We start from the raw sequence: 11,499 nt of genomic DNA, 5'->3' as shown, positions 1-11,499 counted from the left end.
GTTCAGAGTGAAGATGGCTTTAATGTTTTATGTTTTTGTTAATTTCTGAAACAAGCCTCCTTTCAAAACAGTTCTTTTTTTACTGTGTAATTTGCTGTATCAGCTCTTCAGATGTAACTTTGAAAATCAATTTATTTTTAAACTACTGCCTAGTCACTTCTGTTCAAGGACTTCTCTTTTTTTTAACTGTTGTTTTCTGCTCTGATCTATTTCTGTAAGCAGTTCTTTTGTGGAAGAAAAGAAGAGAGAGAAGAGAAAAGGATCCATCTTGAGAAAGTCTTTTTAGTTCTGTCAAGTTGACTATGGACGTTTATCAGATAAATGTTCAGCTTAGACACTTCCTTTCTTAACCACAAGTATGTCTGCAGCACTCGACTCCCACTATTTTTTTTGAGCATGCTTGTTATATCCATATTGTGTTTTCCTAATAGCTAGAATAGAATAGAATGTGAAAAATTTGTTGTTTTCCACAAGATTTAATGTTATGCAAATTAAAACAACCGACAGCAGTACCTGTGAGGAGAAATAACCAAGTGCTGTTTTTTGGATAATGAAGTTTTTGTCCTTGCAAAGTAAGTGAAGTAAACTGCACATTTTGTTATTACTGGTTTCATTTTGTTCTAGCTTAGTTGGTCTTTTTGTTTTGTATAAGAAATAAAATGCATCCAGTAGATAGAAGAGCCTACTCAGGTATGCTTGTTAGAAGGTTTTACTGGAAGGAGTTTTCAACGGAAGTCACGTTGCTTTTGTAAAAACAAACCACTTATTTCAGCAGCATCTTACTGGAGGACTTAGAAGAATGACGTGGAGCAGTTCTTGGAAGATGGAGTAATTGGTTTTATTATTCTATACAAGCTATGAGTTAGTTTTCTTTAGCAATGAACTGTATGAAAGTGAAATTGTGTTATTTTGTTTTAATCACAATTTATTCAGTAATTAATCATACTGACAAATTTTGCCTTTTTATGAAGTTCAGAATTGTAAGATTTCTTCCTTTTTCGTGTCTGTTCAGGGTCTCAATCCATCTTTGAGGGAGAATAAAGAAATCAGACAAATGGTTTTTTTTTTAAGAGCTCAGAGGAAAGAAAAAAAAGGATTCTAATAAAAATTCAGAAGCATATGAATAGTCAAGGCTTTTCTTTTTTCCTGAAACTGTTGTATCAGAGTCCAGGCAATTCCTTTGTGAATCACAATTTGTTTTTATGGCTCCAGTGTGACTTCTGAATTGTATTGCATCCGGGTGAGATCAGTTTTTGTGGGAGGGGGGTGTATTTTGTTTTTTAAACAATCAGCATAGGACTAAAGTCATTAGGAGAACTGTGTCAGTTCAGATTTACAGTTATGACAAAGTGTGCTGCAGAATGGTTTAAGCTGATACGTTCAAGGGCTAAGGCAGAGCTGAAGGGGCTTCACTTTATCCTTAGTATATTTTTTAAGTCACGTAGAGCAGAGGACTTGCGTTGACCATAAGAAATAATATAATAGGCTGTTTAGGACCAGCGTAGCTAGTTGTACTTGTGACAAGGGAATTGTCAAAAATGCAAGAAGGTAAGGTATAAGTTGTTCAATCTGGTATTTAAAAAAATGCCACTAGATTTATTTTTTTTTAAAGTTTTCCACGTGTATCAAAAAATAGCAGTGAGTGGCAGTGTCCGTCTGTTCCAGAATTTGTCTTGATAGTGCTCTTGACCACTTTAAGTGCTTATCAATGATCCATATGGAGCTCTGAGTAATCTGAGTGATGTAAAACAAACTCCTATATTCAGATCTTGTTGTGGGTGGTAATTATTAGCTCAGAGCCTCTGATTCTGTTTGTGAACCCAGAATTTCTGCACACCTGCAGGCATAGATGCTTTGCTCTTTATTCATCTCTAGTCTTTGTTTCTGGCTATCACAGTTCTTTATCACAGTTATCACTTGTTATCACAGTTCTTTAATTTGTCAGTTAACCCTCACCTTTAGTTTCTGGTGTTACCTGGTATTGCTAACGGCCTTTGTTTGTCCCCTTTATGAGGCACTGTATGAGTATTTCAAACAGCACTGTTTTTTCTGGAGAATTCCAGCAGTCTTCACTGTGGCACCTGCTTAGACCACTTAACCACTTAGACCACTGTTAGGTATTTCTCCATGTGGAAACTTTCTCTCGTCACTGATTGCTTTATTTCTCAGGAGACCTCAGTGAGGGACTTCTGGAAACTTTTTGGAATCTCGGGTACAATCTCCTTTAGCTCTCCTGAATCCCATAGTGGACTACTTGCTGTGAGTGTGTCTCACATACTCAAAGACTGCCATTCATTTTTCAAAGCAGGACTTGCATTCATCAGTCAGATTGACCCTTTCCCAATACGTTATTTGTGTCTATTAATTCTGTTTTAATTGCATTGTTTACCAATTTGTGCAGCAGGGATGTCACTGGCTCTCCCTTAAGGCCATCTTTAAATACTGACTGTATTTTCCTTGAGGCTCACTAGCAGCTCTACAGAAGAGGATCTGTACTTCTTTTAATAACATGGCTGTTTCTCCCGAGGTTCTTGTAACTTTTGGAGGTATGCTAGCCATTTCTGTGCGTCTTATGCTGTTTATTTTGCTTATGTTTGCTGCTGCTGCTTTGTCTTTAAATACCCCCCAACAGAACAAGTTAAACTTGAGAGGCCGCCCTAAACTGTAGGACAGTGAGCACAGATGTAGGATTGTACTCCTCTAGATGTTCCTTTATATCTGATCCTCCGTTGGCCCTTTGGGGTTTCTGTTCCTGGCCTTTAAAGTAGGAGTCCATGGTCTTGCATTCTTTTCCTGATCCAACCGGGATGCTGTAGGCTTCGTGTTCTCTCATCACATTTTGTCAGAGTGTGTAATCCTTTTTAAGAGGAACATTATTTTTCACCTTAGAAAATGAGAACACGGGCAGTTGTGTGAAATTGAGAATTCATTGATGTTTGCCTTCCGGAACAGAGAATGTTTTGCTTTCAGAACTGCATTCTTGCTCGTATGAGGGTGTTAGCTGACCTGCAGGTATTTGAACTGTGTAAAATGTTATTGCAGGTATGTGATAGTTGGTCTGAACTGGCTTCAAGCTGTCATTAAAAGATGGTGGTCAGAACTGTCTGCGAATACAGAGAGGGCAGAGGATGGGTGAGTATAGTGCTGGGAAACATCAATGCTTTCATACCTTATTTCATCTCAAATTCCCTATTAATGCTGATCAATAGGGCACACCTTTTTATACAAAGGACGATTGGATGCTTATAATTTGAAAGTAGAAGTTCAGATGGTTTTAAAGTTGTTTAGTTGTCAAGTCACAGATGGTGTTGGGAAACTTGCTTTAAAGATTATCATATTCTTGTATTTCTTTTGCTTTTAACTTCTGCAGCTCTTACCACCCCACTATGTCTATAGTCTTTATTTCTTAGTAAAAAATAAATTCTTTGATAGTTTGGAGACTAAAGGTATGTACTGTTTATATACATATACTGTATATCAACACCTTTTTCAAGCAAGGGTAATTAAAACTGACATAGTCTCAGACAACTGAGACGCAGAAGAACCAACTAACTCTTCTGGTAGAGCAGTGGGAGCTTCTAATACAGACTGTCAAGTTCTTCTGGTGGATCAGCATAGCTGTTACAGCTACTATCAGTCTTTTCTCTAAGGTTCTTTCTGTTCATTTGCCTTCTTAAGGTTCACCAGGGTGTACTCTGTGACCAAGGGCACCTGAACAAGTCAGAAACAAAGAAATAGTATGAAGAGGTTGGAGGGCTGCAGGGTGGAGAGGAAGAATGACTAAAAATATTTCATGTAAACTCACTAAATTATGATAGTTTTGTGTCCTGCCATTGGTGTTTGTGAAGTGAGCAAAGAAACCCTGAGTTGATGGCTTTTGAAAAGTAGTCCCATGGTGCTCATAAGCATAGCATAAAAAGTTGTTCTTGAAAACATGAGCTAAAAAATAATCCTGAACTTGTGGATAGTATTAAACCAGACCAAAGCATAATTCTTATATTAGAATCTTGGTGGATTAACCTGTCTCAGGCATACAGTTGATATTACAGAGGTAGGTAATGTGACAAACACTTTGTCCTTTTTTTTTCCCTTCTAGAATGTAAGTGCTTATTTATTCCAGCTACGCTGACATGAATGAGAAATGTGCTTCTGTGGTGAAACAATTCCCTAAAATGTTCCTGACATGTGTACTATTTTTGAAAGCCTTCTGAGAAATACTGGTGGAAGAGAACTGAACTGTCAAGCTGTTTAATGAAACCACTAATGAGATCCTTACATGATCTGACATCTTGTCTGACTGACAGCAAAAGAACCAACGAGAGCAATCAGCATTAAGAGCTTCTAAGTGTTTATTAACAAGGTCTCCAAAATGTACAAGTATCCTCCAACTATACTAAAGTCAACTATGAAATATTTAGTTATTTGTTTTATTTGAAACAGCATTGAAATCAGTATTGGTTGCAATTCACAATTCCTCTAGCTATAGATGTTTTAACAATGGGAAAGCTTGTACTTCTGTACTTCACAGTGTTTGTGGCGGTGAGAGTGAGTCATTAAATCAACTTCCTGAGCTTTAATGATCTGTTATCTATTAGCTCATTTTAGCCACATTCTCAATAAGTGGACAACTTCAAATGAGTTCATGAGAGACTGCATAGAAGGGAGGAGGGGCCTTCCTTGTGGAAGTCATTTTTAGCTATTAATCAATTTTATTAGGTGGCCTGGGAGGTATTCAGAGGAGTTTAAAATATTTTTTTCAATGACTTCATCAAAGACGTTTCCATTCCTCACATTTAATGAAGAAAGCTGATGTACTGATATCTAGCATCTCTGGTTTAAACCGTGAAAATATTTTGTTGTGCTTCTAATCTTTTTGATGAGTTAGAGATTATAACTGTTAGTAAGTTCTGTGGATTTTGTTTGTTTTGAATAGAAAGGCTGGTTTGTGATTCAGTTCTATATTTGTGTTGAGGGCGTAGGATCAGGTATCTTAGGTCCTGGTGCAATTTTCAGGCTTTGTGCCAGTTGCTTGTTTCCCATTGTATACAGATAACACGAGAAGCTTGTCTCACAAAATTAAGGATCGGTTTAGTAATGAAGATGAGATATTCAAACAGAATGGTTATGAGCTTACTGAAGAAAGTCCAGAGAGTACCTTTATTAAGCATTTGTGTTGTTATTTGTGCATATTTTTTAAGAAGCCCTTTCCATGTATCAAGATTTCCAAAGAAATCTAGGCACTTTAAATATGTAGTATTTACTAATTTAGTAGAAAGTGTACCATACAACTAAGATCCATTTAAACATCCCCACTTAGTTGCTATGGGACATGTCATTTCATAGAGGTTGCATATGATCAGCAGCTGTGATTCTCTCAGATAATACCTAAGTGTTTTCTGAACCATTTGGAAAGGAAACAAGGAAGTGAAGGATTTTTCCTAATAGTGGACACTAATTGTACACCACTAATAAAGGTGTAGCTGGAAGGCCTAAAAAGTAATCTTTACAGGTCTAAAACTGTAATAGTTACTTTTTAAGAAACTTTAATAAGAAGAACTAGAAATCATTCAGTAGCCAAAATACTAAGACTTAGACTTTTGCTTTTTCGCAGTGTGAGACATCTGTTGCAGTTACCATCCTTTGTATCTGGAAATTTATCAACATAGATTATGCTACTGTATGAAAATTGTCAACCAAGTAGTACCTGCAATTTTTCTATGAAAGCGAGTTGTGTTGGGTTTTCTCAGGATTGAGGATGTTTCTGGGGTGTTGTTGTTGTTTTTACTTCTTGTTACTCGTTTTCCTTTTTGTGGAGTATTTTATGGTTTTTTGTTTCTTTTGTAATGAGTTGTCCTAATTGTTTATATTGTATAGCAGTAAGGGAAAAAAGAAAAATGATGAAAAATGAAGAAAACTAAAACCACACAGGTATGGGGATCACATTGGCAGTACTGAAATTTAGTCTTTTTAAATTGACTAGATTTCAAATTGATGTTTCTTTATTTTTGTCTACAAATTATATATGAGTGAGTTATAAAATGTGCACATATCCACTCGTCAGTGCATGTATCCCTATTAATAATGTTTTTTTGAAATAGCTTCAATTCAAATAGATTTGCAAAAATAAAAAACAAACAAAAAAAAAACCTTTGCCCTTTGTCTGCTTATGGATTGACTAAATAAAAAATGTCATTACACTTTGAGTGACAAAAAGCAATTAATATCAATTATGGGAAAAGTAGAATATCAAAAGTCCTTAATCGTTTTAGTGTCTATAGAGGCAGGACCTTAGATCTTAGCAGATGTTTTAAACTCAGTACTGTGCGAGGATATTATACTCAAACAATGGTCTGTGGGAATAGTATTTAGTTTTAGTCTTTTTCCAGATTGAATGTAAAAGGCTCCTTCACAAATAGAGGGGATTTTTTTGTTGTTGTTGGTTTTTTTGTTTGTTTTAAAATCCATATGAAATTATTAATCCTCTATCATCAAAAATACTTAAGATTATTCAGGAAAAAGCTATCTACTTTGAGAACCGTATTATATATTCCTTCAAATTGTATTGGCAGTGACCCTCGTAATGCTTTGTTTCCAGTAAGATTGTGAAGATTTACCAAAAGCATAATTCTCTGTGCAAGTAGAACTTAGCTGGTTACCTCTTTTATTGATGATGCACAAAAACAGATTGGAGTTGAGCTCATTTTTATTAAGTATTTTGTTCTGCATGGCTGATAGGAATAAAAAGCTGTCATTCAGCCAAGGGCAAGTGGTAGTGAATATGCAAAAGAGAAAACTTTTCATGTCATTTTTTGACCAAAATTTGATTTTGAACTATTTCTTTAAAATAGTGCAGTTTTGTAAATTAATATAAAACACAGTTAAACTAATTTGCAAAAAGTTTAACAAGATTTTTTAAAATTAATATATATTTTTAAATATTAGAAAAGCTCTCTGGAGTCTTTTAATGATTTTTTTTCTTTTTCCTTTATTTATTCATTTTTTAAAACTTTTCAGTATACATGCATAGCATTTCCTTTTGGGTTTAAGATGGCCATCATGCAGATGGAAGAACAATCCTGAGAAATAATCACTGAGATTTCACATTCCTGCAGTCAGAATAAAATCAAGTTTTGAACATTGGTACTAACTTCAGGAATAGAGAGAAGTGTTTGGTTTCCTACCAGTTTGTTTTCTTGATCGTCTGCATCTTAGATGTGGTTCAAATTGCTTTAAGTTGACAGATCTGCAACATTATTATGTTGTTATTATGTATAACATTATTATGTATGACAGATGTGAAACTGCATTAATACAGTCCTAATTTCTTTGCTATGTTGGTAAAACACTGTGAAGATAAGGGATATCTAAGTTTGGGATCAAGATTATGCCTCCTAAAGGGGTTATATTTTTTTTCAATAGTAAATATTGTTGTTATACAAAGAGGAGGACCTCAAACGAGGGGTGGAATAATTATTAAAAGACATGCTTACAGTGGAATAGGTGTATCATTCTCTGCCGTATTTACTAAAAGCATTCGGAGAATTGAACCACAGTATATGTGGCGAAAGTATTTAGACAGTCCCTTCATGAGAATAGTTTCTACATGTAGCTCTGTAGGGGTCGCTGGCAAGGCACACCTGTGAATCGAGAGGTGGTTGACATTCTTTGAGAAACTTCATCTTGTAATTTGCTCATTGTTCTTGGATTTCATTGTACTGTTGATATCCCCCTCTTGTTTCAGTTTGTTTCCCTGCTGATTCTCTTCATGTGCTGTTTACACAGGGTTTTTTATTTTTCCCCACATGTATATGCCCTTCGTTTTTATGAGGACTACAAAGGTCTTGTTGAAATGGCTCTAGCAAATGCTTTTCAGCTGGTGCTGGCAGAAATATTGTATACATCACTTGAGCTTTCAAGTGCATCAATGTTAGCAACCAGTCATTTCTATCACCAGGTAACCAGCTAATGGTGGAGAGGTCATTTGTCATGGAAAGATCTGATCCGGTTGCAGTGCTTTCTTTGTAAGGTGTTTGTCTTCCTTTATTGTGGAATTTTTCTAAACCTGCAAGCATACTCTGAAGAGAATATTGGAAAGGTACAGAGTCAGCCGAAGTTCACTGGAAACATTTTAAAAACAACTTATTTACAATTTTTCAGTTTAGGGAAAAAAGAAAGAAAAAGGAAATTTTCCTTGAGGAGCTACAGATACATTGGGCAACTTAAATCCCAGTATCTAACCCTAAAAGTAATCTGCTTTCACCCACTTTATTAGTAGGAAGGAAACACACCTAAAGAATTCTGCCTCTTTCAATCTTAAATCTGTATTACATGAACATGCTGTACTTCATATATATATATTTCTGTATATAGGTGTTCTGCACCTTTTCATATGTGATGGACTTAATTTTGTGTTAATCCCATCACATATAAAGTAATAGACTTTAATATAAAGTGTATGAAGTATTGGTGATAGGTGGATGGTTGGACTCAGTGATCTTGGAGGTCTTTTTGAACCTCAGTGATTCTACAATTCTGTTAAAAACTCATCCCTTTTCTTGTTTTCAAAGCTATTCTACTCCATTTGTGAGCAACAGAAGTCACAGAATCTCTCTTTGGAAATGAAATGGTTGCCATGACAATGCTCCCAGCTGCTTCGTGTCCCAGATGAGAAAAATAATTTTTAGACTCGCGTGTTTCAAGGTTAGGCTACAATGTTTTAAATTGATCAGTATAGTTAACTGAATCAAGTCAGAGATCAACACATTGTCTGCTAAAAATCTTGGTGCTGATATTCAGTTAAAACTGATAGAAGAATATTTGTGACCAAGTAATTTAACTGGCTTTATTGTTGTTGTTCTTGTTTTTTGATCAGATACCTGAGGTAAGGCTGGTGTATTGACATCAAGAAGATTGGTGTGTTACTGCATTCAACTTGTTCATAGCATCCCTCTCAAAAGTATGTCTAACCTTAAAAATTCCAGAGTAAAGGGATTGTATGTTAAAAATCTTATTAATGTCCAACTACATTATACATAATACTCACATGTTTTCCAGCAGGACCACTACTCTCTCAAATAGGAAAAAAAAAATAGGAATCATTTAGTGTGACTTCTGTCTCGACAAATCTATGCTGGATGCTTTTCATTGCCTTTTCAACCTGTTGGTTTTGTACTTGTTTTTAAGTTTTAAAATGTAGCTCACTGTTCTTTGATTCCCTTATTTTTCTCCCTTTTTAAAAAAACAAGTTCTTAGTATGCTCCACTGGAGTCATCTGGAACCTCCAAGCATTTGTATGGTTTATGTTCAGTCAAGGATAGATACCTTCATTTCGCCAAATAATGGTTCATCTCACAGATAATGAATACACAAAAAGACTTACAAGTGGCACTGAAAATAGTGTTAAATGTAATGTTTAAGAAAGCCGGTTCCGGCTTTGTTAGACAAGCTGACGTTTTGCATGCCATTGTCAGCTCAGAAGAGCAAGTTAAAATGGTTACAAACAGTTTTGTAACTGTTCCTATTTAAAAATACAAAAGTACATTCAGCCAAGGCTGCAAAGCAATTCAGTTTAAGTTGTTTGAAGGCAAAGAAGTATTTCTATAGACTGGTGTCATCCTGTGTCCTTCCCTGCTCTGCTGAGCAGTCATCTGTATCTGTCAAAATTTGTGTTGGAAGTAACTATTCATTGAGACCCTTGTTATATTTTGTACGTGGTTTGCAGTGTTAGAACTTTGTTTTTTGAGTTCCTTGTGAGGTTGAACAGATTGCTGTATGAAAGTTAACATTTGCACGTGTTTCTGGCAACAATACCAATCCATGAATCCCTGTATTGAAGCCTTTTGAGGAGCCTGGATACAAATGTTTCTATCTTGTGCTGTACTCTGTCATAATATTTACTGGCACCTGCTGATATTTTTACACAAGCTACTAAGGTAAAGTAAACTAACTTTCAAAGTAACACTGCTTTGCCCTTGCTGGAACTGATGACTTCATTGTATAGGTCAGGTAAGAATGTTTTTCATATCCTTTACAAAAACAGTCCAGTTAGCTGTTCTGTGGTATCCAGGTTGTTTTTGCAATTAACGTCAGAGCCTGATTGTTCAATTTCAGTCAAATTCTTCCTTTTTCAAGGCAGGTTAATTTAAATATTTATAACATCATAATAAATACTATATATATAATAAATAATTATATAAAATATAATATATAAATATACAATATATTGTGTAATATATATAATTAAATATTAGTTAACACATTATTTTATTTAATATTTAATTTTAATATTTAATATTTAAATAAAGATAACTATTTAAAAAGAAACCTTAAAAATAAGAGTTGCATTGGAAAAATTAAAATAATGTTTCCTAATTAAAGACAAGCAGATTCAGAGGAATAATTGAAACCTCAGCATATTGTGGAGAAAGGAATCTGCAGCCACTGCATTGAGACATGAAATGTCTTAATTAACATTAACTAACAAGTCAATGCAATATTTACTATTTTAAAACTTGTATATGACAAAACCATACCTATGTAAAGCAGTCCTCCCTTACAATGATTACATCATTTTCAGGGTTTAAAAATGTTCTCAAAATCACTGATCAAGAGCAGAGCACTATAGTTACTCATAACTGCAGTATTTTCTGGAACAAACTTGTTTGATTGTTATTAGAATTACAAAATGATGTTAACCGAGAACTGCCTAATTACTCACTTGCAGAAATTAAACCTGGTGCTTTAAGGACCTAACCAAGAGCCTAGGGAAAAGTTGTTCATTTGGGACATCTGCAGGACAGGTCATGTGCCAGAGTTGCCCTGCAACTGGTCCATTTCACAACGGCACACAGCCAAGTGGTACACTCCCTGCACCTTACAGGGTTCCCTCACCCAGCCTGTCACTCATGCCCCCTGAGGGGTGATATATAATGATTTTTGTTTTTCACAGATTTCATCCACATAAATTGCTGCTCTTCTGAGCACAAGTGAACAACTGCTGTTACCCTGTTCTCTTCTAATTAAATGCTCCCCACTTTACTTCTATTCTGCCAGTTCAGATAAAAAGTGTGGAAATCAAAGAGAAGTAAAGAGGAAGACAGTAAAAGATGGGAGGAGATATATGGTGATTGAAAATGTAGAAATCAAAGGCAAAAAAACAAACATGTATCCCAATTTATAGCTAGGTGATAGGAGACCTGTCACCACTAAAGTCAATGGCATTTTAAATGGACAGAGTGGGAAGGTGCCTTCTCCTGCACTTCTGTAGCATGATATTCCAGAAAGATCTTTGAGTGTACCCTCAGCAAGTTTGCAGGGTGGTTGGACTAGATGACTTTTAAGGGTCAAGCAATTCTATGAATCTGTGATGATGCCAGAAGCATAGCAAATGTGTTCACATTTTCAGTGTGATTGACAGTGCCAGAAAGAAATTACTGCTCTGACTCCTAGTGACCATTCACATGTATAGTAAAGCATTGCTTGTACTTTAAAAATGAAATA

This window comes from Cyrtonyx montezumae, unplaced genomic scaffold (genome assembly GCF_038088225.1).
Source record: "Cyrtonyx montezumae isolate F1298 unplaced genomic scaffold, pur_monq_1.0 scaffold_10, whole genome shotgun sequence".
In the NCBI taxonomy this organism is placed as follows: Eukaryota; Metazoa; Chordata; class Aves; order Galliformes; family Odontophoridae; genus Cyrtonyx; species Cyrtonyx montezumae.
This window is presented reverse-complemented; position numbering follows the sequence as displayed.